This window comes from Ambystoma mexicanum, chromosome 2p (assembly GCF_040938575.1).
Source record: "Ambystoma mexicanum isolate Mex_15411 chromosome 2p, UKY_AmexF1_1, whole genome shotgun sequence".
In the NCBI taxonomy this organism is placed as follows: Eukaryota; Metazoa; Chordata; class Amphibia; order Caudata; family Ambystomatidae; genus Ambystoma; species Ambystoma mexicanum.
Genome location: NC_090923.1, coordinates 1013692952 through 1013713120, shown reverse-complemented (window position 1 = coordinate 1013713120; position 20169 = coordinate 1013692952). Strand labels below are relative to the sequence as shown.

The following is a 20169-nucleotide window of genomic DNA, read 5'->3' as shown; positions in this document are numbered from 1 at the left end:
TAGAGAGAGGTCATCAAATGATGTGTGAGGCGGGTGAGTGGGGTTGTAGAGTATGAGTGAGTCTTTGTATATGGTGGCGATGGCAAGGCTGTTTTTGTGTGGGCAGTCTCTGTCATGGATGAGATAGTGTTGTGGTAGCATGTCGGGGGAATATACATGAATGCAGTTTCAGTAATGTTTCTTGGTCAGTTTAGAGGGAGTCCTCAGTTTGAGTAATGAAATCCTTGCCTACGCACAGGCTGAAGAGGGGGGCCCCCCGAGACAGAGAGTGGTACTGCAGTGGCTGGAAAACGGGGGGCTGACTCTGTCCAAAGAAAAGTTTGAATATTTTAAGGATCTTCTAGACTTTTTTGGATAGGTGATCAACTGTGAGGCTTTCATGGCAGAACCTCATAAGGCGAAGGATGTAATGGGTGCTCCTCCTACCACCCCAAAGCAATCAGTGTGTGTGTGGTGAGATGCTCCCTTGGAAGGGCCACATTTTGTGGGAGATTCACCCCAGAGGTTGGCCTCCCCCGATTAGTTACCGTGAGGGCTGACCAGGTCTGCAATTACATGGCAATAGTCATCAGACCACATTCCAAAACACCAAAAGTATGCTGCTGGCCAACACCAGCATTGCTTACATAGACATTGGGACTCATTACAAGTTTGGATGTAGCCATGCCTGTAATACATAGGGCTCCATGGGAATGGGGAGGGTGGTAGCACCGGTACCGTTAATAATGGTACCGGTGCTACCATCATGTTCTGCTCGTGGGTGCCAGTAAGGTCACCAGGTCACACCTGGTGGCTGCAAGGGCACCCGCCAGCAGAACTCATAGTATGGCCGTACGGTAGCAACGGTACCGGTAGCGATACCAGCGCCGTTGTTGCCTTAACGCCATACTTGTAATGAGTCCCATTTGCATGAGCACAGAAGTCGTGGTGGGCAGATCGACTCTGACCCAGAGGGGCAGGCATGGCAAATACCATGGTGTTGTGTGTGTACTGGAAAAGCTACTCACTCCCATGGGACAAGGGCACTCCCACATCATGAGGAAGACCCCTTGAGTGCTGTAGGGGCATAAAACACTTCCACCTATACAAATATATATATCAGTCGTGTCTTCAGTGTTCCGGCCTGGATCTGCCTGTCAGCCCCTGCACACACTCGTGTGCAGCAGGGGCACGACAGTTCGATTTAGAAAGACCGCTCTGAGCGGTCTCAGAGTGGTCTTTCTAAATCAACCTTCTTCTCACTTGGAAAACAGAATGAGATCTTTTGACTTAAAACCCCTTTCAGTGATCATCCCCCATGACCACTAGATTGAAAAGAAATATCGATGCTTCACTTTTGAACTGGAATACTGCCCAGGAGCCTACAGCCCAGAGGACTTCCTGTCCTACTACACAAGACTAGAAACTCAGCAGGATATGCAAGAAGTGAAAGACCTGGAGGCTCAAGTGTTTATGGTCATAGAAAGAGCCATGGTGAAGTCAGCTGGAATAAATTATGCAGGAAAGGGAAAGTAGATAATAGCAACAAATTGTCCCAGCACTGCTTAAGTCTGGATAGTTGAAGACTTCACTATTACAACAATATTATCCTTTGCTGTTGCAAAGCGATCTCAAGAGTGGATCTTGCTGTTTTCTTTTCAACCTTGTGGGAAGGAATAATCCTGTGGGCTGTGGCCGGATGTTACCAGAAGGAGGAGAACCAGAGGCCTAGAAGATTGCAAAGCGGATGCCCAGACGATTTCTCGTTGGTACTGGAGTTCCACAAGCCTCTCTATATCGTAAGCAGGGGAGGAAGGAGTGACTACATGGTACTGCCATGCATCTGGGTCAGTGTCAATAGAGGATTCAAAATGGCAGCAGGGCATTTTGTACGTTGCAGCTGAAGCAAGACTTTGGTGGATGGGCTGGGGTACTGGGTGGTGTGATGAATCCAGGGTATTTGTCCCTTCTGCCCAAGAGGGAGCCATTCCCTTTGAGGCTTGGGAGGTGAGCCCGAGCAGCCAAACTCTCCCCAGGGGGTTGGAAAAGAACGGCCTTACTGGGAGTGACTTCCCTTTAGGGAACAAGGATTCCCATTCCCATGGGGAACTCCCTATACACATGGTATTATCTGCCTACATGGGAATAAGAAATACTGATAATACATCTATGTGTTTAGCGCAAGGTAATGCTGACAATTCATGTATGTACTTGGCTCAAAGGAATGCTGATCTGGTTACAAGAGCAAAGATCTTGAGTGGAAGAGGAGAAATCATGCGCATAGGCGAGCCTCCAATATGAGTACTTGCACAGTGGAGCCGGATGTGGCGCAGAGAGAGGCCAATGGTGAAGGGAGACAGCCTTCCCGATACAGAGACCTGCAGGGCCTGAGAAGCGTAGGCTGCCCAAAGCAAAGCCTACCTGAAGGCACGACCGCACAGATGGCATGGTGGGGTCGGTGCCCACAAATTACACCGAGGTCAGGAACTGAGAGAGCAGAAGGGTGAGAGAACACTGAGACAAGCGGAACTCAAAAAACAATTATTTCCAGTCTGGAAGAGTGGCGAGCTGTGGAGGACGCCACCACTGCCAAGGGGAAACACTCTCGCTGAAGCAGACCCTGCAACACTAAAGGTACACGGATTGCCCATATCGGAGAGAGGCGGAGAGAGGAAAGAGTCCGTTTGGGAAGAAGGAAGGATTGTCCTAACCCGGAAACAGGGTCACAGAGGCCTGGAGAGAGACTGAATGAGATAAGCAGAAGTGTTACTTGATCCCGAGAAACCTGAAAAGAATACACCTCCAGAAGGGTAAGCAAAATCCACAAGAGCTAAGAGACCACAAGAAGAGAGGATTTACCGATACCCCAGAGAGCAAGGAGAGTCATTGTGCCAGGGAAGTCCAAGGCAGAACGAGGGGCCCAATGAGCAAAGCGGAGAACAGATACAAGGGTAGCACAGAGGCTCCCAACATCTGAATCAAGAGTTGAAAGGAGCAAATAGAAAAGGGGGTCACCAATACCTCAGAGGGATAAGCTAAAAACTAAGTGGGGGGAAGGAGAAAAGACTATCCTAAACCCTCACATGAGTCACAGGGCTCTGACAAGAAAGTGACCAGGAGACTAGGAAAAGGGTTGTGGAGACTGAGAAACCTGAACAGTATAAACCTCCTGACGAGTCACAGGAACTAAGAGAACTAAATAGAAAGAGGGGTCAACTGTATTCGAAAGATAAATAACAATGGAGACATTGAAATGGAGGAACCCCAAAGAAACCACTGGGGCCCATAAGTAAAGTGGAGAGCATACTGAGGGGAGAGCAGAGGATTCCCTACCTTAACCAAGTGGGGATAGACCTACACAAGTGGTCGATAGGGATCATGGAAATATCCCCCCTTCTAAAGAAATTTGTACATTTGGTTTTTCTGGAACCTAAGACTTTTTGTTGTTGAACTTTTGAAACTTTAGGAACTTTGATAGACTGACAAGAACTTTTTTCTTTGAGAAGAACTATTACTTAATTCTAACTATTGGATCCAAACCTAGGAGAGAATCCCGGGCCAACTAGAGACACCATGGGGAGAACTAAGAGTGCAGGGCACTCAACCTATTTTCTTTTATTTTTTGCTTCGTGGTAGTGCTAGATTAGTGTATAGGTTTTGGACCGAGGACTACTTTCGATTTTGACTATAGACGAGCACCTTAGTTTAGTTTCATTAGCAAGGGAACCCCCTTTTAATTGTACGGTCATGGAGGCGTTTTCTTTTAATTTCAATAAGAACTGCATAGAAACATGTCCTTTGGTCTGAGTCCTTCTTCTGGCATGCCACATTGGCTACTAGTAACACCAGCCAGGAAGCAGAAATCAACCTGTCTAAAAGGGGCAGAGTTTCCAAGGGAGGATGAGATGATATAAGTGCCAACTCAAAACCCTCAGCATAAGTCGATATTTAGAGAATGAACCAGAGCAGAGACCGAATGAGGCTGACGTAGGAGAGAACTTGAACCAGCAAGTCGTTGAGGGCTTGTATCTGAGGGGGCCCTACACCTGAGCCTTAGGTGGGCAGAGACCTGGAATTTGTAGGACTCTGAGCTCTTGAAACTGAGAGGGGCTGAGACAGTGAACTTGAGAGAGGGTGACGCAGTGAACCTGAAAGAGGCCGAGACCATGCGGCTGAGAGTAACAGGAAGACCAGTACTGAGAAATGGTGAAAACCTGAACAGTGATGAAGCCCTGAGAAGTGATGAAAACTTCAGCCTCAGAGTTGATGAAACCTCGAACCTGATACGTGACAAACAATTGAATCTAAGGAGTGTGGAACGCTTACAGCTGAGATGTGATGAAAGCTTGTGCCGGAGACTTGTGGAAATCTCAAAACGAAGAAGTAATAAACCCGAGACATGTCAAAGTCTCAAACCTGAGAAGTGATAAACTCAAGCCTAAGAGGTGAGGAAACCTCCAACATGATAAGTAATGCGTGTTTATATCTGAGACAATTGTACATCTTGGAGAATTGACAAATCTTTAAACCTGACGGGTGCGGAAAAGCTAAAAACTGAGATGTGATTAAACTTTCAGCCGGAGAGATGAGGGGCCTTGAGACGGAGCAGTGATGAACTTTTAACCTGAGATGTGATGTACCTTTGTATCTGGGCGCAAACACATGAAACCTAAGAGGTGACATGTGAACGTCTTGAGCCTGAAAATTAGTGAACCCTGTTACGCTCACCTGGCTCCCACAGGCCGTCGATCTGAACTGGACAGCTGTGGTCTCCACCAATGTGACATGTAGTGTCGAGATGACGGACTGGACTGGCCCACCTAGCTTCGTTTGCTTGGCCCGTAGGAATATTCTTCTGCAAATGGAGAAAGGGAATTAACCACCCGAGGAGTTGAGCGTTAACCCTCCCCCACTCCCGCTGTTCTCCCCACTGATCACCTTTGATGTCCCCTCTTATAGTCTCACCTGATGGTTTGGAAAGATGAGCTCTCCATCCTGCATTGAGCGCAGGGGTGCGTGGATAACCAGTTCCTCCACTGGCTCGAAGGAATTGGTGAGTTCCAGAACAATATTGACTCCGAGATTCCCGGCAAGACGCCGTAAGTATGTAGTTCGTAAGAGTTCAAATGTTTGACTTTCACTCTTGTCCGATTCCTTGCAGGTTGCAGCTTGACCCTAGCGAAGAGTTCCTCGTGGCAACCGTTAATATTCAGGTAAGGATTTGTATTATCCAACACAGTTCGATAAAATGATGTCAATATGTAACCTGATGCTTTCTCCCTTATTCAGGCGCTGAGAGAAAGTATGAAGTCTCGGGGAATGATGCCTCCGGCGTTAAAATCAGGTAAGTCTATTGTGGTGAGGAGGTTTGCCCTTGTTTGTCCCTTTGTTTCACCTTGCTGTCCTTTTGTTTCCCCTTAGGGGCCGGGGTTCGGCGAGGATGCAGTGGAAGCTGCGCCGACCCGTGAAGAGGAATAGTACCCCGGTGGTAAAATCAGATAAGTCTATGGGGGTAACTAATATTGCCTCTGTGTATTCCCTTGGCTCACCTTGCTGTTCTTGTCTTCCCCTTAGGTGCTGGAGTGCAGCGGAAACATGCAGAAGGATGCGGTGGAATGTGAAGATGCTGCGAAGGCCGGTGAGTTCAGCGCGGCGCTGCAGCAGGCGAGGCGACGCGCATAAAATAACTTCTTTCTTCCAGCTCGAAGGCGCGATGGATCGGGAATTCAGGTGAGGATCAAAGGTATTGCTCTTGTTCTAACCTTTTCTCCTTCTTTCTCCCTTTTTCTAGGAGCTCCAGACTCGAGGCGGGCGTGGCAGAAGACTGGATGCAGACTGGGAGGCACGGTGAGCGTTACGCTGCTGGATGCAGAATAACGCAAAGCGTGTGCTGCTCTTCGGGCGTGGTTTAAATAGCCTCCAAAGTAGTCCCAGGTAAGAATTCCTCCGCAGCCCCACCCGAGTAAAAAATAGTCCCTAGGTAAAGTAGTCCCTTCCAAGCCTCTTTTGGCTTGGAGCTCTTGCAGCATGGTCTGCATCAGGTAAGTTTGCAGCATGGTCTGCATCAGGTAAGTTTTAATCTATGAGCCTGGCGCCTATGGCGCCAGGACTGACTCTCCATATGAGCCTGGCGCCATAGACGCCAGGACTGCACCCAAATAGCCCCTAGCAGGGGTTGTTGGGCTTGCTTGGAATAACTTGATGCCTGCTTCCGGGGTTGCTGGACTTGGTCTGGGTCCCCGGGGGTAGGCATCAGGACAACCCTTGAGCCTGAGATGTGAGAAAACCTTAAAACTAAGTAGTTATGGACCAGCGAGAAGTGGAAGTCTGAAAAGTGAGAAGTGATGAACCCTTGAGCTTGAGAGGTAAGGCAACCATAAACCTGAGAACGAATGAACCCGAGACATGTGGAAGTCTCAGACGTGAGTCTTAATGTACCCTTGAGTCTGAGGGGTGAGAAAACTTTGAACCTGAGAAGTAATGATCATTTTGACCCAAGTTGTGTGGATGTCTCAAATTTAAGAATTGATGAATGCTTGAACCAGATGATTGAAGGATTGAAAGTAGTCAGCAGTGTGAGAGAGCCTAGAATGCCCAAAGCCCAAAATTATGGTGTTGGCAACTCATGGATAATGAAAAAACGAAATAGATGGTGCTAGACAACAAAGTTTCCCCATTAGCCCAAAAGTACAAAAGAGTGGAGAAAATAAGAATTATGGGACTGTGCAACAGGGATCAGAGGAAACAACTGTTTGACAAAAACTGACTTTGATTAAAGGAATCTATCCATTGAGGATCATTCACCTAAGGGCATAGATTAGGGTTAATGTAACATTTATGTTGTTTCCATGGAGTTTCTTTATGCTTTCTTCCGTTCATTCGTCCCTTGCTTTCTGCATCTGTGATGTAACCCGCTATAGCATTCAATACATGCAATTTCTCCCTCCTATCCTTTTTTCTTTGGCAACAAAACCAAGACCCAATGGCCTACATATGTACTAAAAAGACAGATCTGGCATCACACTCCAACTAAGCCTTTTGAAAAATGGTATCTTGAATTGGGTGGCAAATAGCCAAATGCTCTTTGATACTGAATTTAGCTCTGCAACTACATGTATTGGCTGCTTGTGTGCAGCTGTTCTGTGACTTTCAACTGTGTGTGACTTCCTGTACGTGTGTAACTGCTCTGCCACTGCCAGTCACCTGACTCTTCCTCCACACCTCTTAGGGAGAGCAGTTCCTTTCTGGGTATGGTAAATTGCCGCCAGCAGTCTCTTCTGAGGCAGGTGGGGCCCTTCTGTGTCCTGTGGACGCTTACCAGCTACCTTCTCTTCCTGGCCCTTCAAAAGATCGGACCAGGTGACACTGCTGTGCTGTTCTGCTGCAACAAGGCCTTTGTCTTCCTCCTGTCCTGGATTGTACTCAAGGATCGCTTCATGGGTGTACGGGTAGGAGCAAATGTGTACGAACGATGTCTTTTATTGTAAATATTGACTGTATGCCCAAAGATACTCTAAACAGTCCTTGAACCACTTCCCTTTGTCAGTTCTGTTCCTGGTTGAGTCTCCAGACCTCTCCAAGGGGCCCTTTGCTCTCCCTGCCACCCTACACTCTCTAATGCCCTCTTTGTGTTTGGTAGATTGTGGCAGTCATCCTCTCCATCACCGGCATTGTAATGTTGGCCTATGTTGACGGCTTCCATGGCGATTCCATCGTGGGCGTGGCACTGGCTGTGGCGGCTGCCTCTACTTCTGCATTGTACAAGGTAAGATCCCTCATATCAAATGTCAGCACAGGGTGCACAGACATTACATCATGCAGCAAGGGTCACTTATATGCTCATTTTGATTCCGCCTGTCAATCTAGTGGAGCAGACCCAGACCATGTCCACAGTCCACTTTGCTGGATCTTAACCATTTTCAACTTGTGACTGAAAATAACATTGCAATCCGGGAGGTCCTAGAGTTCCTGTGCCATGATCCACCCCAGGGGGAAAATGCCTTCAGCTCACTGCAGTAGGAACAGGCGTGCACAGGGATCCTCAGTATTGGTGGCCATCAAGTAAAGCATATGGGCCACCATTGTACATGATCACTGCAGATTCCATCTGCTTTTTACTAGCATTACAAGTAAGGTAGAATCCATATGAGTCTCAGCCTCTATGCCACCATCAAAATGTAATGCGTGTGGGGATGCTGTTGTTTGGAGCACAGAAACACCTGGAGTGGATTTTCTACTTCATCTATGGAAGCCAGACCAAACTCCAAAGTGGTTGAGATACATTCGGAGAGCTTGTTGCTGCATGTTTAATTACTCCCAGGTAGTTTTCTGCCACTGCATGCCCCACGGCAGCCCGCTACCTCAATCTTCCACTAACAGCACAGAGGCAGGCCGGGCTGTTAGGAATTCAAGACAGTTTCCTCTATACAGTGGTTGCATGAGAAGGGCAGTAGGGCTGGGCGGAAGCTAGATATATGTAAGACAGGGGTACACTGGGAGCGATACATGGTTGCATGGCCTTGTTGAAATCATAACTATAAAGATCTATGAAACTAAAGGGCTGCACCCTGATTTAATCAATGTACTTTCAAGAATAATCACATCTGATGTTAACAATCGCACAAAGATTGTCAGTGCACCTCTGTTTTTTTAATAGGTATCTATTTTGATAGGTAGTCAACATGTGTTTCGACCTGAACACTTCAGTTCTTCCTCAGGGTAACACAATCCAAAAAGCAAACACTCATTGTACAACAAAGCAAATCAAACATATACATATATTAAATTTCAATACATTACCAATGTTTTCGTGATCACATACACCATGTGATGTTACATACAAATATGAGTTCCATCATGACCAAAACAGCAAAACAAGGTTGGTCATGAGGTTGGGGAGTGGGTAGGGAGAAATATAAAGCTTTGCCATTAGTTGTCCATTCCCAATTTTCCAATAAAAATGATCACAGTACCAACCCTACGAGTGCTTGTCTATGTGCCTAAGTGTATTTTGACAAGCTAAAATAGCCTCTGCGAGCTTGCATACCACCACCACTGCAACCAAAACACCCACTTTACAACAAACACTTGAAACCAAACTTGTGTTCCCAACATCAGGTCCCAAATTGAAATTAGGCATGCTGTCGCAACTCCAATTAATAATAATTGTTCACCAGTAATATAAACCCCAGTTATATCTCTTAATATTGTATAACTGGAATATAGAATATTCCTTGATTTACCTTTCTCAAATAAATCATGCAGGGTCAATCATAAGGTCAATTTACCAAGGTTGTATGAATGCTGGTTGAATAGTACGACTAATTATACTCTTTTCCACACCGCCACAGTCACTGATATCATTAATACACAGCTCTTGATGACTTTAGATGACATAGAGAGAGCACATGAATTGGAGATTTTGAAAGATTTAGATATAGACCCTAAACACCTCACTGTTTATGTGAATGAGGAAACGGTAGACAAATCAAGATTTATACCATTCAGTGGAACTGTGAACGCGATCAAACTCTTTCATGAAGTAGTTACCTTAGACATTTACAAGTTGGTAGACAATGACAAGTGTACTTTTAGATATAATAATCTATCTAAAGCTGAGAGACAAGCATTATCCTCCTTGAAGAGTGACATGCAAATTGTGATCAAATGAGCTAACAAAGGGAGCAACGTGGTAGTCATGGTCAGAAACAACTACATAACTATGGCAGAAACACACCTCAATTTATCTGGCTGTTATGAGAGATTGAAAACCAACCCAGTTAGGGAAATTATGGATGAGGCAAACAAACTAATTGATAAATGGTCAAGGACAGGACTTTTCAGTGATGATAATAAGAAATTCTTAACATTAGGCAGTCCGAAATTATCTACAATATATTTTCTCCTGAAGGTTCACAAAGATTTCGATAAATTACCAGAGGGATGTCCCATTGTCAGTGGCATCAGCTGGCTAACTCAGAAATATTCAAAATATTTTGATGCTATAATTTCCAAAGACGTTCCCAAATTACAGGTTGTTTGAGAGACTCAATGCACCTATTGCAACTATTGGTCAGATAGCACAGCGAGTAGAGCAATCTCTTTGACATCCGTGCAGAGCCTGCCAATGCAGGTTCAAATCGCAGCAGGGCCAAACTCAGCCTTTCATCCTTCCGAGGTCGATAAATGAGCACCACACATCGTGGGTATAAGCAGCGCTCGGTGTGTGAGGGTTTGTAGCGCTATATAAAAATTAAAATTATTATTATTATTATTATTGGAACAAGTTGAGTGGGCAGAAGATCTTTGTACGGCCATGTTAGATGTAAAGGCCTTATATATGTCTATTGAGCACGAATTGGCACTCAAGACCATTGATTATGCTCTGCATCATACTATCTCCATATTGTAGTGTTGAAAGATCTGGTCGAATTTACACTACGTAACAACGTGTTCCTATTCAATAACATCATATATAGGCAGATATGTGGGGTAGCCATGGGGGCAAATTAGGCGCACTCACTGTCGAATCTATTTATATGTTACATTGAGGACACTTATGTATAGTCTGAACACATCTTCACATTGTGTATCAAACTTTGGGTTAGGTACATCGATGATGTTTTTCTCATTTGGCAAGGCAACAAAACAAATTTGATGAAATTTGTGGGCTAGCTGAATGATAATTTTTTGGTATTCAGTTCACTGGTACTGCACACCCCACGAAAATAGACTTTTTAGATACACACCTCTATGTCAAAAATGATAAAATCATGTCTACTACCTTCAAGAAGCCTACTGAGTCTAATTCAGTCTGCTAATAGGAGTCACCTATTAAGAATTTTTCAGGGCTTTCAAAACAGTTTTTTCATCACTATTGCTAACATCCCAAAATAGGCTGCTGGAGGCCTTCTACATATTTCACTTTGTTTGTTTGTTTTGTTTGTTTAATTATTTGTAATGCGCTCCTCACCCGAGGGTATCTGGGCGCGACAAGAAAATACAGTTTCTATAGTTACGTAGTAAGTAGCAATGAAGGTACACATGGTGAATACAGTACATAAATATTACGAGTAGTATCATGATGTCTATAGATTGTACATAAAAAGCATACACAGAGCAATCAGATGTCATTAGAGACTAGCAAGGTGTTCGTGTTTCTCCTAAAACTAGGGAAGGTTTGGTCCTTTCGCAGGTGTAGGGGTGGTGCATTCCAGCAGAGGGCGGCTTGGACTGGGAAGCTATTCCGTCCCGCTCTTTTCAGGTTGAATCTGGGCATTGTTATGCAGTGAGATTGGGCCACTCTGGTAGGGCGAGATGAGGATTGTTTCCTGGAGGTACAGTGGGGCAGCGTTGTTAAGACATTTGTGGATGATTGACACTAGTTTTAATAGAATCCCGTCTTTGATGGGAAGCCATTTGGTTTCTCTTCTGGCCTCAGAGATGTGTTCTCTCTTAGGGAGGCTTAGAGCGGATATCAGCGCCTTGTTTTGGAGGATTTGTAACTTGTTAGTGATTTGTTTGCTGGCTCCTGCGTAGAGGTGTGCTCCGGGACCCCCAACCGGCCCATAGAGTCGGGGTTTGCCCAGAAGCACTTTAAGACAAGATAGCAGCACCCTTGAGATGGATGGGGGTGCAGATTAATACTCCAACACCAAATCAATAATGACAACTCAACGGTTTGGCAAAGGGAGTCAGTTTAATGACAAGTACAAAAAGCGGGGAGTCTCATGAATATCAGCAGATGCGTGATCTTCTCTCTCACTTCACAACTCCAACGAACTTCATAAAAAACATAACATTTATACTGAAAACTCGTCATCATTGACGTTTAACGCTTAAAAATTGGCATGCACTTCTATTGGTTCAGGAAAAGTAACTTTAATATAGGTACTGTATCTGTATATGGTAACGGAGAAAGGGGATTGGGTAAACACTGTCAGGTGGGGCATCTAAACCCGTCCTTCAAAATGGCTACTGTAGACGTCACTAAAAGTACGACATCCTATTGGTTCTACTAACTATAGGACCCTAGATTACTTGGTCCATTTTGATTGGGTTGGCATCAACCCCACTCATACTTTTGCACTTTGCTTAGCAGCACGCAGAATGGTCGGCCAGGTGCAGGGTGCCCCTTAGCTCCCCCGGCCTTCTTCCAATTATTGTTACAATCAATCCTCACTTTAGTGGCCATTTGTCAATTACTTCACTGTGGTTGGCCTCGAGACTGCATCTCCTGTCTGGAAAAGTTCTAATATCTTCGCCTGGCCTGTTGTCATGCGTAGGTGTGAAAGTCTAATTTCTGCTTGCTCGGCTGGTCACGTGATTCAGACACTGTGAATTTGCTTCTTCTTCATGTAATTCGTGTATTTGATTTTCGTTTCACCCACCACCTGCCTCCAGTTTCTTATCTTGACCTTTCTGAAGCAGGATATTCTGTTCTTAGCTTCAATTAATTGTAGCTACTGTTCGTCTCTTCTACTGAAATGACCTTGGCTTTTTTTGGCATGATTTGCCTCTGCTGTGTTTCGTTTCTGCCGTTTATTCTCGATTTGTTGAATACGAAGCTCTCCTCGTGTGGCCTTTAGTAACCTTTGGTTAATTCTGCTTCTTGTGAAAAGTGGAAATATACTTATATAATGTGCTACCTTTGAGGTAGATATGTATAGGTGGCGCTTGCCGCACTATCTTTCTACTAAGCATAGCAAGCCGCACGATTTTCTTAGCTTTCTTGCAGTTCCAAGCATATGTACATGCGTAAATTGGTTGAATATCTTCATCATGCTCATGGCTTAAGCTTCTTACATTTGACATCGTCCTTTCACTTTAGGTTGACAATGCCCCTAGCCCATGGCGTTCATCGTCTCTTTAAGTCATTCTCTGGTCGTCATTTCTTCTATATGTGAGTCAGTCCGGGTTCTCGTGAAGTCACCATTCGTCTTCCATCAATACCTTCTTGGTTTCTTCAGGGACTGCACTTAGACGATGTTCATTTCGTTTCATTTGTTGATATGGTTTTCTCAATGGGTACCTTACTGTCCATGGTTTCCTTGGTATCGGTACTTCAACAGGTGCTGCTCTTCTGATAGGTACTGGACAGAGCCCCACTGCGGCTCTCTGCTGGTTCATTTTCTCATTTTACGTCACATATTTCTGCGTGAACGTTCCTGGTACTTCAAAATGGACGGTTGGAGTGCAGGCTGAATTTGGGACCTCCTCTACAGAGGGCATTGCAAGTCACGTTTTGACATGATTAGGGCTCTCACGAGGGTGGTCCTGCTCTTGGTGGATAAGTAGGGTTTGCAGGCATGTGTGAGCTTACAAGTATACGCTGTGGTGTATGAGGTGGCGTTGACTTTTTTTCCCATGTTCAGTGTGGAGTCTAAGTAGAAACCTAAAGTTTTAGTTTCTTTGGCCACTTTGATGGCGATGCCGTCAATAGTAAGTGTAGAGTATTCTGCGTCGAGTTTATTGAGTTGGGCTGGAGCACCTAGGATAATGATTTCTGTCTTTTCCTCATTCAGGCATAGTCAGCGGACTGCCATCCATGCTTGAATGACTTGGTAGGGGTTGTTTAGGAGGTCTAGATCTCGGTTGTAGTCGCCAGATAGGGGGAGAAGTATCTGGGTATCGTTTGCATAGTTGGTGTAGATGATCCCAAGATGGTCCAGTTTGTCGAAAAGCGGTTTAGTGAATATATTGTACAAAGTGAGGGACACACAGGATCCCTGAGGGACACCACATGTGATTGGTGTGGGGTTAGCAGCAACTGACTGAAAGAAGACCCTCATTGACTTGTTGTTAAGGAAGGATTGGATCTAGACAGTGGCTTTGTGTGAGAAGTTGGCCGCAGAGGACAAGTGCTTGCAAAGAATTGTGTGGTCCACCAAGTCGAAGGCGGCCGACAAGTCAAGTAGGAGAAATAAAGCGCATTCTACACTTGACGTGGTATTTGGCTGATACCCTATTCAACTGGAAATTCAGTGGTAACCAGGACATCTCACACCTCGGGGACTGCCTCACTTCCATCTGAGCTTGGCTGAGAAGCACAGGCTTGAAGCTCAAACCCATAAAGAAAGATATTGTCCTTCCTAGTCACCCATCTAAGCAGCATACCATGCAAGGAGGGCTAAATGGCCTGCACCTTGACGGCTTCCCACCTCAACTTCCTCCGACTGCCAAATCACTCACGTTCACTATAGACAGCACTCTCCCCTTCCAACAACATATAACAAAAAGGCCCAAATTGCCTGGTACCAGCTAATCCCTCTATTTGGAAGAAACTGAAATGTAAGGAAAAAACAGGCCATCTCTTACTATGCCCCTGCCTACTGGAACACCAAGCCAGTGGCAATCTGGGCCATGCCAAGAATCTATTATTTCAGAAAGGGACTTAAGATCTTACTCTTCCGTCACTATCTAGGTGCAACTAGGCTTTTTGCGTTCCTGCATCACATCCCGCCCCTGTGGCAGGGACATTCTGTGCCTCTGTAACTCATTTGTTACCAGCAATGACATGTACAGTTCTCAATTGCTTCCAATCTAGATTTGCACTATGTAAAACCTAAGTCCCAAAAATCCAATAGGTACCACTATAGCAAGCAAACAGTCAGTATTCTGAGTCAAGTTTGCTAATAAATGATTCAGTTATTGCAACATATTCAATTGAACAGGACCTTATTTGAGGAAAATTAAGCAACATAGCCCAAAGCAAGATTTGCACAATTCATTATTTTAGCTCATTTTATGGATAAATGTTAACCTCATCCTAATGGTCTCACTCACAACCATGTCACTCCCACCTTCTGGGACAAGAATAAAAACTGCTGCAGAAATCATTCTTTGTATTTGAAAGATGTAAGATGATTTAGAGGTCGCAGGCCACTCATAGTACAAGGGAAATGCATGTGAAACACCCTTGACACAGACAAACAGAGGAAACTGTTTCTAGCTTTCTATGCCCAAAGAACAATGCAGGATTTAGTTTGCCCTATGTATTCAAAACAAAACACACACCCTTCAGACAATAAGCGGCTGATTATTTTAATACTATTTGATTAATCCTTTATGTGGACAACAAAGATAAATTCACATTATCATTTTCAAGCAGTTTGAATTTTAAAATGTTTAGAAAACAAAAGGTAAATTATAACATTAGGAAATAAAAATAGAAAAGAAAGCAATTAGCAAGTCAAATCGATTATTAGTCTCAGGTATTCACCTATGATACAACATCATGATTTATGTGCTTCCTTAAATTTCAGTGCAGTTGAAATGAGTAGTTTTAAATGATACTTTATTTCCTAGATAAAATGAAGGGGAGATTCTGACCCACCTCTACGTGTCTGTTGAGATTCTATTCCACTATCACCATCTCTTTTTGAGTTCTCATAAAATACATTCAGGAAGGACTTTCATTGGTATCAGGTAATAATATCCCCATATATATGGTCGCCGTAAATAATATCGCCGGGAAAATATCATGGCGATATTATCTGGGTGACCATATATATGGGGACAGGGGCAAAAAAAAAAAATGTAATAAAGAAAAAATAAGTTTGGGGGTTGCGGGGGTGTCCTCCGCATGTTCCATGCAATAATTCGCCACAAAAAACGGCCATTTGTCGGCGATATTTTTGCATGGCGAGACTTTTGTGGCGACATTATTACATGGAACCCTTTTATTTAGAATAATGACTTTTGAAGACGCAACACACCTAGAAATGTCCACTCTAAGTCTGTGATGTCAAAAGCTTACAGAAGTCACACATCCAGACAGTAACATGCTCATGTAATCACCAAAGAAATCATTTCCATTGGGCAGAGGCACATTTGCCCTACACTATATTAAGTGCATCTTTTAAATAGTCTTTCAGGGTATCGATTCACTTGTAAGATTTCTTGACTTAAGATTGGTGACAGGACTGTGCACAGGCTGGTTACTCTAGGGGCTCCCTCTGGAAATATCCTTCTCTGGGGCTAAATCAGCAAAGTCTTCAGATATTCACAGGAACCAACTTACAATTAAACACTTCTGGTTCACCTCCTAAGTGCTGGAATTCCTTTGATTTAGCCCCAGTGTGTAATGGGTCTCCCCAAAATGACTTTAGGACCCCTATTCCAGGCTAGCTCCTTTCTCTCTTCTGTTGTAATCAGTCTGTTTCCTTACTGAATCCCCGGCTTATTTCCTGGCACCTCTGTCTTTCTGCTCTGGATGTTCCCCCCCAAAATATCTCCCTAACTCTGTAGAGGCAGCCTATATAAAGGCTCCACCACACCCGTTATGTGACATTTGTGATACGATGTATTTATGTTGGTTATCTATTTGTATATTGAAAGCTCAGATTGTATGACACTTCAAAAAGTACACCCCTAACATCTGATTTGCTAGGATCATGACAATCGCCTGGAATAGGTGCAGCCTCCTTCCATTTCTACCTCCTCATTGCTAGATAAGAGATTACAGGTTCCATTTTATCCTTCGCTTCAGTAAAATAAAATCACCAGGATGCCAAATTTGCAAAAAATGCATTTAATGTTACTAAATAGGCAGTTGCAAGAACTTCATATTTTGAACAGTAGCAGAATTGGACTGTTTTCTGACATGCAAGTTAGATTTCACTAGGATAAGCATAAACAAAGTTATCAAAATGCTTTTCATATGCCAGAATATACTCAAAGAAATACAAGACTAACTAACATATCCTAAAAAACATCCTAATACAGATTACAACCATGTCTTTAGTTTGTCTCTGGCTAGAAATATTGTGTTATGTTGGTGGAATTTATACCGCACACTGCTGCCATTTGGATTGTCTCCAGATGCTCCATTGAAAAGATACGAACATTCCTAACTCATGAAAACATTTGATTTAAAGTGTCTGTTTTTAAATATGTTCTGCGTGTGTCATTTAATCTTTTTAGCACTTTTCAGCTTTATGGCTGGAATGCGTAGCAAATGACACACATTACAAGTCTGTCTCTTTGCAGATAAAAGGGATTTATTCTCTGAATAATAAAAGTCTACCCTCTCTGTCTATCTCATAACATTATGAGATGCAGATGGAAAACCTCCTCAGGCTTCACAAACTGTAATAAAGTACTTTCAAATCTTCAGAATGTATTTATTTGTACTCAGTTCTTAAGGTCTGGCAGGGAGTAATGCACGTTGTTTGTAGGTTTAAAGTAAGAGAATGCCTACTTATCTCTCTTCTACAAAGTTGGTGAGGTTATAAATATCCACTTTGAAGAGATGACTTACTAGAAGAGACAAGCCCTACATTCTTATCAATTATATGACTACAATTTTAATTGAATTTCCCTTTTTTCTGTTCCATTTCTGAGGACATTTGTTTTCACTGGCTATCCAAGGGGTATTGTACAACATACTCTTACAAATCTACCAGTAGGAAAAAAGCTAATCACCAAGTACAGATGAGACCCGAGGTCGCTTATCTCCCACGCTAACTTCAAGGGACTCTAGAATACCTTTGCGGTTTTAATAAAATACACATGTGCCTTGCTGATTACCAGCATCAGTTTTCTTCCTTGGAAAATATGTATTGGTTTGGGGGCCTGATCTGTTGATTCATGAAGGCACATACCAATGTTTAATGTTGTTTTCAAACCCAAATATCACCTCTAAACAAGTGGCATTTATGTAAAAAGAAAAATAATAAAGATGTGGTTCAATCATCAGTAAATACATGAACAGACTAGCCAAAAGAAGACTTTAACTTGTTTGCGTATTTTATTGAGGACGGGACAACAAAGGTTACTAAAAGTCGGCTTTCCTGCAGATAGAAGGACAAAAGGGGATCAAGACGAGCAATCATATTAAAGGAAATTATTCAAATAAGAACATTTTTAGTTGTTCCTGAAATGGAAGATAACATTCATATGTGGACAATTAAAATATGGGATGGTTAATGTAAAAACAGTCCTTGTTTTACATCAGTTCTGGTTTCTTTAAACAGCATTTTTCTGTTGAGTAAAGTGACTAATGAATTTTGGATTCTTGAGTTTAAGTATTTGACATTCCAGTTATAAAGGTGTGGCCCCCCAAGCACTCCAGAAAAGAATCCAAAAGTAGTAAAAAATTGACTTTACAAGTTTCAGGAAAAAAATACAAGTTTTATTAAGGAGCTGGGAGAAAAATCAGACAACTCTGTGGAACTGAACTGGAAACATTTCTCAACATTACACATCCAGGCAACACCCTTTAAAGCAGAGAATTGCAACAATTAGTGTAATTCTACCATATTGATTGGTCACTCGAAATCAGCCGGCTAAAGAATGCAATACATTAACAAAAATAAATGGTGGTTTCCTTTCTCGTTGGGAACAATCTTACCGCCCCTTGAACATTACCTAATACGAAAGTATACGCAAAACAGAACATTTTGATTGGCTGGCATCGTTCATAGGGCAATTCGATAAAATGCTCGATGCTAATTAGACCACTGTGTTGGAGACAGCGTGGGCAGTCGCATCTCACCGAAAATGACCAATGATATTATGTGTTTAAATCTGCCAGATGTGAAGGCATCATGAAGCAAGACACATACAACAAATTCAATGTTCTAAATAGCATTATTCATTTTCTTATTTGTCAGGATGAAGTAAGGTCTAACTTGCATTATGCTAAGGTGGGATTTCTCTACCTAAAAAAATGAAGGGTAGCCTGTGTCAGTAAGTTCAACTTAAAAGTCTGTCTGTGTCCAAAACGTACACTTGCCATCACAACTAAAGATAAACAATGTGTAGGGATGTCAGCAACAAAAGAAACAGTGTTCCAAATAAGGCTCAGAGCTTCTTCCACATCCTGGCTTACTTTCCAGCTTCCCCTTCCCCAAGTTCAAAATAGTTCCAAAAAGGTCTTGGGGTCACCTTCCCCAGAAGCTCAACACAGTTCACTAAGTCTTGTGGTTCACGTCCCCAAAAGTCTGTTCTTCCAGCTTCAAACCAGCTTCTAAACCAGTTCAAATCTCTTAGCTTTCAAAGAAACAGTTCCAGTTCAACTTTATAATCCTTCAGGCTTTTCAATAGTTCATATTGATTGCTCTTTTTTCCATTGACTTCAGCAATTCTGTTATAAGAGGCTGTTTCATTATCTGTACTTTCCTTGACTCTTTCCAAGTAGGTGCAGTTGTCAGATCACACGGTCCACCCATTACAGGACATGCAATAGATAACTCTTTAGCACTCTAGTATCCTTCTGTGTTCATCATGCTTTCCCACCAACACAGGCTTCCTCTCTGCACCTGTGTCATGGGTTAACATTCATTTTTTATTCTCCTTGGCAATCTCTTGGCATTGCCACAATATGTTTCCACGCAAGTCACTCCCTGGTGTTCACCCTCTTCCACCACCTTTCACATTATTCCTAAGTGCTCATCACTTGCACTTTGTTAATAAATATTCATAATTAGCTTTTAAGTGCTCCTTACTTGCCTTTTCCAGGTAGTTCATAGGTTAATCATAACTTTCCTTTAGTTCAGTATTCAGTATCATTTGTTTGACCTTTAAGTGCATTCATAACAACGTGCAGCTTTCTCGACATAAAAAAAAAACCTCAATCTGGGTTCCACAACCAATTGTCACAAGTGTCAGTTTGTTCAACATTACCATATGCCCTTTTGCAGCCCCAGGAGTGCCCCGTTACCAGTGTACCCTTTATTCTACTCATCAATATGCGGCCAGTCCTCCAGGCGTCCTCTCACATCTTTTCGGCTTCCTTTTTCGCTTTGCGTACACTTTTAGGGAGCCAGGCAAGGAGCGCTCGCCTACTTCAAACCTCGCTGCTTTTTGTAAGTAGCTCTGCTCTTCTCTCGTGGATGCTACTGGTGGCCTGTAATGCTTGGGAGCCTTCTGTGCCCAACAGGTCTGGCTGTGGGTACAGGGCAAAGGAGGCTGCAGGTGTCTTGACTCTCTCACGGCCCGCTCGGGCCCCAGCATCACTTTCTTTCTTCTGCAGCACCCAGCGGCCTTCCTGCCGGCCCCTCTCCAGCCTGCTCCACCATCAGCCCCGTCCTGTCCTCCAGGCAGGTTTCTCCCAGACCTATTTCCTCCTCTCTGCTGGCAGTCCCAACCTTTATGCACCTGTGGCCGGTGAACTGGTTGCAGGTGCAAGTCTTTGGATTCAATTGCCTGACCATAATGAATCGTATTCACGGGACACGCCTGACTCTT

At 43.5% G+C, this 20169-nt stretch overlaps 1 pseudogene; it reads left to right on the top strand.

The window, feature by feature from the left end:
- LOC138567031 (solute carrier family 35 member F3-like) overlaps positions 1-20169 on the top strand; it is a 326350-nt pseudogene that overhangs the window by 69790 nt on the left and 236391 nt on the right.